The sequence below is a fragment of the Lolium perenne genome, chromosome 5, assembly GCF_019359855.2.
Source record: "Lolium perenne isolate Kyuss_39 chromosome 5, Kyuss_2.0, whole genome shotgun sequence".
In the NCBI taxonomy this organism is placed as follows: domain Eukaryota; kingdom Viridiplantae; phylum Streptophyta; class Magnoliopsida; order Poales; family Poaceae; genus Lolium; species Lolium perenne.
The window spans coordinates 23,763,454-23,773,174 of record NC_067248.2 but is presented as its reverse complement, the minus strand read 5'-3'; the positions used below and the strand labels follow the sequence as shown (position 1 = coordinate 23,773,174).

The 9,721-nt window shown below is 41.9% G+C and overlaps 2 long non-coding RNA genes across 6 annotated transcripts; one reads left to right on the top strand and one right to left on the bottom strand.

Annotated features, from left to right (window-relative positions):
* The first annotated feature begins 4,962 nt into the window (after positions 1 to 4,962).
* On the top strand, positions 4,963 to 6,740 carry LOC127298767 (uncharacterized). 4 transcript variants are annotated; one of them, XR_007850122.2, is made up of 4 exons: positions 4,963 to 5,306; positions 5,494 to 5,811; positions 6,125 to 6,262; positions 6,477 to 6,740. It is a non-coding gene; the product is annotated as an uncharacterized lncRNA (long non-coding RNA). The 4 variants fall into 4 exon arrangements; XR_007850123.2 differs by having other exon boundaries at positions 5,892 to 6,262; XR_007850121.2 differs by having other exon boundaries at positions 5,494 to 6,262.
* A 156-nt stretch (positions 6,741 to 6,896) lies between these two features.
* On the bottom strand, positions 6,897 to 9,474 carry LOC127298768 (uncharacterized). 2 transcript variants are annotated; one of them, XR_007850126.1, is made up of 4 exons: positions 9,175 to 9,474; positions 7,961 to 7,990; positions 7,743 to 7,827; positions 6,897 to 7,292 (listed from the first exon to the last, which is right to left on the bottom strand). It is a non-coding gene; the product is annotated as an uncharacterized lncRNA (long non-coding RNA). The 2 variants fall into 2 exon arrangements; XR_007850125.1 differs by lacking the exon at positions 7,743 to 7,827 and having other exon boundaries at positions 9,175 to 9,466.
* Positions 9,475 to 9,721: the final 247 nt, after the last annotated feature.

The window sequence follows — 9,721 nt, the reverse complement described above, 5'->3', positions numbered from 1 at the left end:
TCGGCACTTCGGCATCTTGTTAATAGGTTAGTTCCAGAAAATGCACGAATATGACATAAAGTGTGCATAAAACATGTAGATAACATCAATAATGTGGCATGGAACATAAGAAATTATCGATACGTCGGAGACGTATCACCTCCCTGGGCCAAGAAGGTAGCGAATCTCCCTAGACCTAAGCCTGCGGAGAACATGCCTACTCTTCACGTCCCTATCCTCCCGGTCAGAACCGACTTCATCCGAAGGATCCTCTTGTTAAATGAAGTAAATTAGGTTAATTAGCTGCTATGGTGTACAAACAATGTAATGACTATAAATAGAAAAGGAATGAAAACAATGCAAAGTATTTATTTGTATAAATGCACATTAGTTAGTAACTATACATACCATATCTAATTTAAAGCTTGCATAAATAAGTAAATCAATAATGCAAATTAGTTATTAACTGTAGATAGCATCTGCAATTTAAAACTTGTATAAATAAGACATTATAGCAATAGTGTGAATTAACCAGTTAACAAATGTTGTTCGAATTGATGGAAATAAGTGTTAAATTAATATGACAAGCATCTCTTAATCACACGGTTAAATAAAAGTTTAACACATTCATACAAATTACTAACCAGGATTTAAGCTCCATTTGAACCACACAATTATGTAATTCAAGTAAACAACATGAAACAGGAAGTCAAGATGGGCACATATAACCCTATAATATGTTGTAAATTTGTATCATAAGCATGTAATGCTACATTTCTGAGGAATACGAGGATTAATACCTGGTTAGCCTCGGTTTTACTCCAATTTTCTTATACACACAAGCAGCTAAGCAAATAATGTACCAAACACAAACAAGCAGCTAAGCCAGTGGCGGATCTCCCATTCTGGCAAGGTCTAGCCTATGCAATAGCTAGCATTGGCAATTAATACTAATAGACTATTACTTGAGCAGATTTTATGCTAGAACTAGCGCTTAATCTTGGATTGTGGTATCAATTTTTCCTCTAAGCTATCATCTTCACCACACCATAATCTTGGGTCGTCCTCCGCTACTGAGCTAAGCAGTACTGGAGTAGCAAGCAGCTAAGCAAGAGCTAATCAAATTAGCATAGCATCAATGCGTTGAGAAAGGAGCAGAGAAACACAGGCAACCGCTCTGAACCATGGCCTGATTGAGAAACCATGACCATGATGCTTTGTTTTCTTTTACAACAACCCCAAATGTGCAAAAAAATGGATATATTGGCGCAAGTAAAGGTATATCCAGAGTCCACTAAAAATATTTTGCTACAGTTCTTATGATTTACATTTCATGTTATGATAATATTACTTTTGTTGGATATGTAGATGAGGTTTCTTTACCCTCCTCGATTGGAAAAGTATATATTAAAAATAATTGGAGAACGATGGAGGCAACATAAGTCAAATCTGAAATCACTCTATTTTGATGCAACCAAGAGTATGGAAGCAAACAACACCAATGTTCCAAGGGGTGTGATTAAAGATCATTGAATTTCTCTTGTTACTAATTGGATGAGCCAAAAGGCACAGGTACATATGGACGACTTGTCAGATTACCATTTACATCTTGCTTAGTTTCTCTAGGGAATTATGCAAATGCATGTGCTTAGGCCACAATCGAAGCGGAAGGCAACCGCTCTGAACCATAGCCTGGTTGAGAAACCATGACCATGATGCCCTGTTTTCTTTGCCAACAACCCCAAATGTGCAAAAAAAAAAAGGTATGTAAAGCAAAAAAAAGGTTGAGAGGTTGAGAAATTTACCTCGGACGGGTCGGCGGAGTCGAATTCTTCGAAGGTGGGCACGTCGTCGGGGCTGTTGATCTTGAGCCCCGCCGCCTTCCTCTCCTGCCTCTCTCGGTTCTTCTGGTTCTTCTTCTTCCGCCGCCGCATCTGCGCCTCCGTCTCGTGCGCACGCTTCTTGCTCGCCGGTGCAGCCACCGGCCAGCCGAATCTTGCCGTCTGGCCCCAACCGGAGCTCAGATCTGGGGCAGCTCCGGCCGCCGATGGTGCCGCCAACTACGTGTCGTCAACCGCCGCCTCCTTGCCCTTCCCCTCCTTCCCCTTCCCCCTCTCCATGGACGAGCGCGAGCGAGCACGAGCGAGCACGAGCGAGAGCGAGCTGTGCTGTTCTTGACCTAGGGTTTTTCCCCGATTTGGGGATTGCTTTGGATGGATGCGTTGAAGTGTGAAGAGGACAGGGGAGAAAAGCGTTATATATCTCGGCGGTTCCGCGTGGCCGCGCGTGGACACGTAGGCGTATAATACATTGCGGTATGGGTCATATACGGGCTTGTACGTGGGCTGATACGAACCCAGTCAAACCCGAAGTACACAGGAAATGACGATCATGCCCCCAGACCCGAAGCGGTATGAACGAATCCTAACCGTCCATGTGTTCTCGCGATTTGGCTTGTTTGTGGTGGGTGCGTACGGAAGCAAGAACGATTTCCTCATAGTTCAGATAAAAATGGTTTTTTACGACCTAAAGCATCATTTCACACGTACGATCTTTCCGGCCACCTTCTTTTCTTGCCTCGAGCCAGCCCAGCTTACAGCTGCTTCACCGAGGATCATGCACATAAACAGATTTCTAAATGTCCTTGCCCACAACTGTGCTCGCCAGGCAAAAACTCTATCTAGAGTCTCGCCTTTATGTTCTTGCAATAACTATGCTCATAGATCATCTTCTTGCCCTGTATCCGTAGCGATCAACAGATTACTACCATCAGGAACAATGCTTGTATCTGTACAATGTGTACAATGTCTATGAGTATGCAATTAGGATGCTCAGCACACTACCCTTGTTCGAAAAAAAAGGTGTGCGTCTGGTTGCATTATGGCGCTGGAATGCATGTAGGTGGGGGCCGGTGCGCCTCTGGTTGCATGCTAGCGCCACCATGGCTAGGTGACCTGGTTCAGGTTTGGACTTGGTCACACGTGGAAATTACTCAAATCCCGTGGTATGTGTCAACCATCAGCTTAAAGAAAATTTTGATCTAATGCAAAAACTATTAAATTAATACACGCTAAATTGTTGTCTTTGCCCTCCTAGCTCTTTCCTCCACCTCAAAAAACTGGCCAAGCTCAACACATGGTTATGCTTCGTTTGCGGTTATCTTGTCGTCCTTTGTTGAGCAGGAGTACTCTACCATTTTTTTTCGAGAAAAGGAACCCTCACGGGTCCTTAGAAACTGAAGAGTCACACAATTTCTTAGGAAAGTAATGTGAAGAGATAGAATAGCTGGCTCCATACGATGGTGCTTTGTTTTGGATGGATTTATCTCACCTCTATGAACCTACGTGGAGCGGATGAAGCGACCGCTTGTCGCCGCTTCATGCCCTAAGCGAAAGAGAGCTTGCATGTCACTACCAGAAGGTTGCAAGGTCCAAGCTACGCCATTATCCGCCTCCTTATAGGATTCTAGCCATGCTTTTGCCCAAGGACCTCATGTGCCATCTTTCTAGCTCCTTGTAGCAGAAACTTTCGTAGCCTGCTTTTCTGCAATTAAGCCCACGTGTTACTGAAATGACAAGCAAAACAATTACATCTATAGGATTCCAGGCCAAATTATCTGAAAACAAGATTTATTTCTTGTTTTCCAAACAGCCCCTTTAATTATAGCTTTTCTATCTTTACCTGTGTGGGTATTAAACCAATCTCTGTATAGATCAATAAAGCACTGAGGTAATTTTTCCACAATTTTTTCTTAAAGTTCTTTTTAGTTAGAATCCTATTTCTAATCACCAACCAACATAAAAGTTTGATGCGCAAAGGAAGCTTGAGGTTCCACATAAGTTTGTAAGGAAAATAACTTTCTTAGCTACCAAAAAAGTAATACATTAATTTGATCGAGAAACTCCTAGATTTTGTTAGTAACCACGACACTCCCGGTTCATCAGTTAATTGGAATTGGCTACAAAGGTCTAACAGCCACATGTCTTTGGTTTCCTCTATCGTAAATCTTCTAAATCTCAATAAATCAAAACTTCTAGTGAGAACAATATGAACTGTAACAAAATGACTATAGCAAAGGTTGTAAAGACGCGGGAAACTTTGACAGAACAGCTGATGGCCAATCCAACTGTCCTCCAAAAAAAAGAGTTTTTCTACCATCTCCTAGTACCCTCTCACAACAACTGTAAAATATATCTCTAGCCAAAAATGAGTGTGAGAAGGGCTAGGTTTGCATTGAGTAAAAATGCACCGCTTCAGATACGTTGCTCTAACCAACTCTCGCAAGAGACCATCTTTGTTTTCTAACCTTCAAATCCATTTACAGAGAAGGCTAACATATTCTTAAGGTGCAGATCTGTCACTCCAGACCCCCTTGGTCTTTTCGTTGGCAAACATCCGACCAGTCAACTAAATGATATTTCTTATCATTTAATTTTTCTTACCATAGCACGTGTGCCTGAAAGAAATCACATCTTTTCACCGCCCCTTTAGACATAGCAAAGAAAGACATCATAGGAGTGATCTACCATTTTGGGTGATAGAAATGATTTAATATCCTTCGAGTGCATTGCATAATCTACCTAGCAAGTAATAAATAATACAAATGCAAGACATGACCGTAATCCATAAATGGGAAGTAGTGCTTGTATGCGCGTGCGCTCAGGAAAGTGAAGAGCGAGACACAGCAAAATGTGTACTCATGTAGAACGTTTGGATCTCCACCCATGTCTAATATAGATGAATCTTACCAACAATTCTACTATACAAGTTTTACAGTGGTTGGCATTTTTAATAACCGTCCATCCAGCCCGATCTAACGGTGGTAATTAGCCGGAACCAAACTGATGGAACTAAAAGTGTGGGACCGGAACCAAAATCTGTAGGACCGGAACCTCTGATATATTTTACGAAAATAATAAAAAAACGAGTGTTCTTTTAAGCGGCCAATTATCAGATGAGAATGCACGAATCTTAAAGTCATGTCATGGAGAAGAGCAACGAGTAGCCCCACGTCGTCTGACTTCTCCCCGGCGATCCCCCGCCCGACCGACAGCCCGCCCGCCGCCGCTACTGCTGATGGAGAAATGGCGTCCTCTCAGGCGTTCGACCTCTGAGCTCTTCTTCCCGGTGAGCCCCCGCCCGCCCGACAGCCCGTCGTCGCTGCAGCCGACGACGATATGGCGTCCTCTCAGGCGCTTGTCGTCTGAGCTCTTCTCCACAGCGATCCCCTGACTACCGGACATCCCCACGACAGCCTGCACGCCGCCGCTGCTGACGGCGAGATGGCGTCCCGCATCGCCTCTTGCCTCCTCTGCCGCTCTGGCCCTGTAAGCCCCCCTCCCTCCCCATCTCTCCGATTTGATGTGGGCAGCGCGTGTGATTCTGCAATTTTGGGGAAAGCCGATTTTGCACTATTCTACCTTTTGGACCATGTTAAACCATTTCTCAGGAATATGCTTGATCTTTTCCCCAGTATTCGTGACCGGCTGTTTGACAATCCTCCCACCATTACAGTGAGCAAGACTATAACTTCCTAAGAGATTGGGGAAGTGTTGGATATCATATAAATTCAGAGAAGCCTAAAACTAGAAGTTGCTATATCAAAGGTGAAGATTCAAACGAAGGTTGAGTACGGGGCCATTTGATGTCCCGATGACTGACTCGGTAGGAGGTAATCTCTTGGCATCTTGTAGTTATTTGGTTACATTTTAAAGCATGACTGAACCTGAAGATATCGATGACGAAGTAGCCAAAAAATGGGAACACACGATGCTGCATGATAGCTTGGGCAAAGAGTTGAATGAATTAAACAAACAACCAGAGAAAAAGGAGGTATGAATTATCTTCTTACTCTTGTATTCTGATTATGCTTGACAAGAACCTTACAACAACTTTTCCCAAATACTTCGAAGTCTGAGATGAAAGGGTACGAACATGATACCCTGTCACTTAAGCAGCACTTCAGTAAAAAAAAACTTATGGAGCTCCAAGAAAAGAAAGGCGGTGTACATTATGTGTTCATATAAATTTCACAATTTAGTACATGTTAGTCATAAAATACCGGAACTGCAGATTCTAGAATTCAAGAATAAAAAGGAGAAGTATTGTCTGTCCTCCTATCTAATTGCTTGTTTTCTTATTGTAGATCTCAGGCTTCATAACTTTGGAACATTCCTTTGGATTCCTGTGTTGATTCCTCACCTTTGCTTGTGCTGAACAATGGGATGATGAACATATATATTGGATCTCATTCACAACTACTTCTGTGCATTGATGGTTACAGGTGAGTTTTGCTTCCTTGTCCTTAGTCATTGTTCATTTTATTGATCTGATTTTATTGGAATGCTAAACCATCATCAATCTAGTCAGCCTGTATGCTCTCATGCCGTTCTCCTTGATAGGGTTACTTTTAATTTGATTCAGTAAGACATCAGATATGATCTGACATATATGTACTGAAACTTGCTCCCAATTATTTTACGTTGACGACGCTGAAGTACCACACGACAAGAAACCCCTGGCGCAGAAAGGAAGCCCTGACGTATCGAAGCAAAAGGAAGTGCTATGCTGGTGAAGAACTACTTGGATTAGCATAGGGAGCAGTGGAAGAGAGGCAGGAACGATAAGAAGATCAAGAAGTAGTAATTTTTTTGCTAGGGCTTGAAACACTACAAAATTCCATGTCCTTGTTGCTGTGTTGTACCATGATAATTTGAGATATAGCGGAAGAAAGAAATGTATTGACAGATTGTAACAGTATAGATTCAACAACCATTTTTCTTGTATCAGGTTTTGCCATAGAGGCTGCTTAAGCTAACTGCTTCGAAATGCCGCTGTGCTTGTTAATTCAGAGCCTGTCACTTTTGTGAGCTGCAAACTTTAAATGTTCTTCCCTCGATGAATTTGCACACACAATGTACCATCGACAAATGAAAATTTCAAAAGTTTTCAATTCATCAACACGAAAACTTTACCAGCTTTACATACATCTGAAGCCTCCAAAGTCTGTTAGCTACATCACCTACTCACTATTGTATCAACGCAAAATTACAACAATTATACAAATTTGGGACTCTTGTGCACCAAAACTGGCGAAATCTTCATACCATCTCCAACCGTAAGGCGGTTTACTGCTCTGAATATTGCCGCCGTCTCCTGGTCAGATGGAGTCACCAGTCCCTGCCAAGGCTTGGTCTCGTCCACCCATGCCAACCACAGCCAGCGGAGCCAAAGAAAAGGGTACGTCCTTGGGTGGCAAGATCAGCAATGCCAAGGCCCCCAAAACCCTTTGGACGGCAGACTTTACACTGCAACTATAAAAAAATAATAGGAATTGTAAGCCACACGATTATAGCAGAATAACTGTGATAAAACTATTGCTTCTGGAACATGACTCTATAGTACTATAGCTAGAGACATGTTATGCTTTAATGAAATAGCCATTTCATAATAACTCTAGCAGTGTAATGTTTCTTGAACATTTTATCTGAACTCCCAAATCTCCCCAGCCACAAATCATCTGCTATATCCCCTTCTCTCTACTTAGATGTTTCTAGTAAGATATCACAATTAGTCAGACACTAACAATGCCAAGTATCCTAAACATGAGAAGTGACAACACCATAACGAAACCAATTTAAGAAGATTCTCTGTTGACCCACTCATGCAACTCATGGCCCTTTAAGTAAGCATCTACTTATTTTCTAACCATTAGTAAAACAGAATATGATCCATGAGGATTTAGAAGTTGTATCATGGCATACATGGTTGTTCAGCACACTCTAATCGGTGACAATCTTGATTCTTTCGATTCAAACCAAGCGCCTCCTGCACAACAATCCTACTCTACTGAGATCCAACAATTGAAATCTGTGTGAGCAAGAACATGCTCCAGCCAAGTAATTTCTTTTATATGGCGTACCAAAAACTTTGAGTATTAAAACTCTGAGACATAATAGCGAGGATCACACTTGAAATGCACCTGTCATAGAGGTTCTCGCAGCTTGTTGTCCTACACAACAGAAACAATAATTAATGCCATGCACCATATTGATACAAACTAACAATTAAAAGTTTTATCACAGTACAAGGATAAAGCCAAAAAGATTGAGAGAATGACATTTGCTAGTAATGGATATCTGGGTAAAAAAAGTAGGATAAAAACAGAGCAATACACTGGATAAAAAAGTAATGTAACAAGCAAGGATGGTCTCTAAAGTATTGTAGTCCGGTTCTCTCATGTATATCTATTACTCCTGCAATTATCTTAAAAGTATTTTGAGAAAAAAAGATGGTCTACATAAACAACTCATGACTAATAACCCAAGCGAAATACTCACTGAATTTATATGATATCCAACACTATCCCAATATCTTAAGAAGTTATAGTCTTACTCACTGCAATGATGAGTTCATGGAGGATTGTCAAACAGTCGGTCATAAATACTGGGAAAAAATCAAGCATGTTCCTGAGAAATGGTTTAACGTGATCCAAAAGGTAGAATTTTCCTTCCGTAATACAAGTTGCAATACGGAGTATTATAGAAATACAAGTCACTAATGACAACCAATCCTAGTCTACATAGATCTAGCTAGTACTAGTATCATGATGCACCTGACCTGAGTAAAGATAGCTATGATGTCCAATTGATACAGTACCTATAATTTTGATTATAAATGGTGACAACCCATGACAATAGGATCAATAAACAACTAAACTTCCAGCAAAATTACCTCCCTGACAATAGCCGCATTCCCCTTTTGATCTTGGATTCAATTGCCAAATTTTATTCATATTTCCATCGGTTCTGCGCTAAAACTACCAACTAAAAACACTAACATGGATAATAGCATTAGCACCATGCAGTGATTATCAAGCAATTTCTAAGCTGCAAAACGGAACTGCTAATTAGGTTAAATTTAGCAGCCACGTACGAAGGTCATGTCATGCAATTCAATACATTTAGGCTAGCAGGAGAGGTCCTCAGTTCTATGGGGCATTGTGGATACTTGCACTGCCAAGTTCATACGTGTTCTAGTTACAGAAGTCCTCCTAATAGTAAGAAAATCTTGAAGTAGTGATAGTAAGGCAATTCTGACACCAGAATTGATCTTATTTGAACTGAAATGTATGGGCTTGCGATGCATCACGAATTCATCAGATTCAACCTACATACAATCTTTTTTTACACTTACCCTTGGCTGTCGGCTGTGACGGAGGGAGGGGCAGCGGCGGCGTCTGGCGGCTGCGACGGAGGGAGGGGGCGGCGGTGGCGGCTCGCGTCGGCGATGGAGGAGATGGGCTGGCCGTGGTGGCTGGCGGCTGCGATGGAGGAGAGGGGGCCGCGGCTGTGATGGAGGAGAGGGGGCGGCGTCTGGCGGCGGCGGCGGGCGTCTGCGAGAGAGGAGAGGCAGTGGCTGCTGCGTCTGCAATTGGGAGATCAAGCACGATTGATGATCTTCTTTTTTCCTTGATTTCTTTCTTGACTATGATTTCACAAGTTGACCTTCAAAACGTTCATTTAGAATTGTTGAAGTATTGTAGAAGTTAGGCACCGATTTAATTAACGGCTACAAAAATTTACATTAGACGGAACCCATATCCAATTAGACGGAGCTAAAGTTCCGTGCCAATCACCGTAAAAGAGCTCATTCTACTAATAATACTCTGGACATTTCAATTCATACGCTTGAAGTTTCTATAAATATGCTTACCTACTTATATATTAAAACAAATATTGAG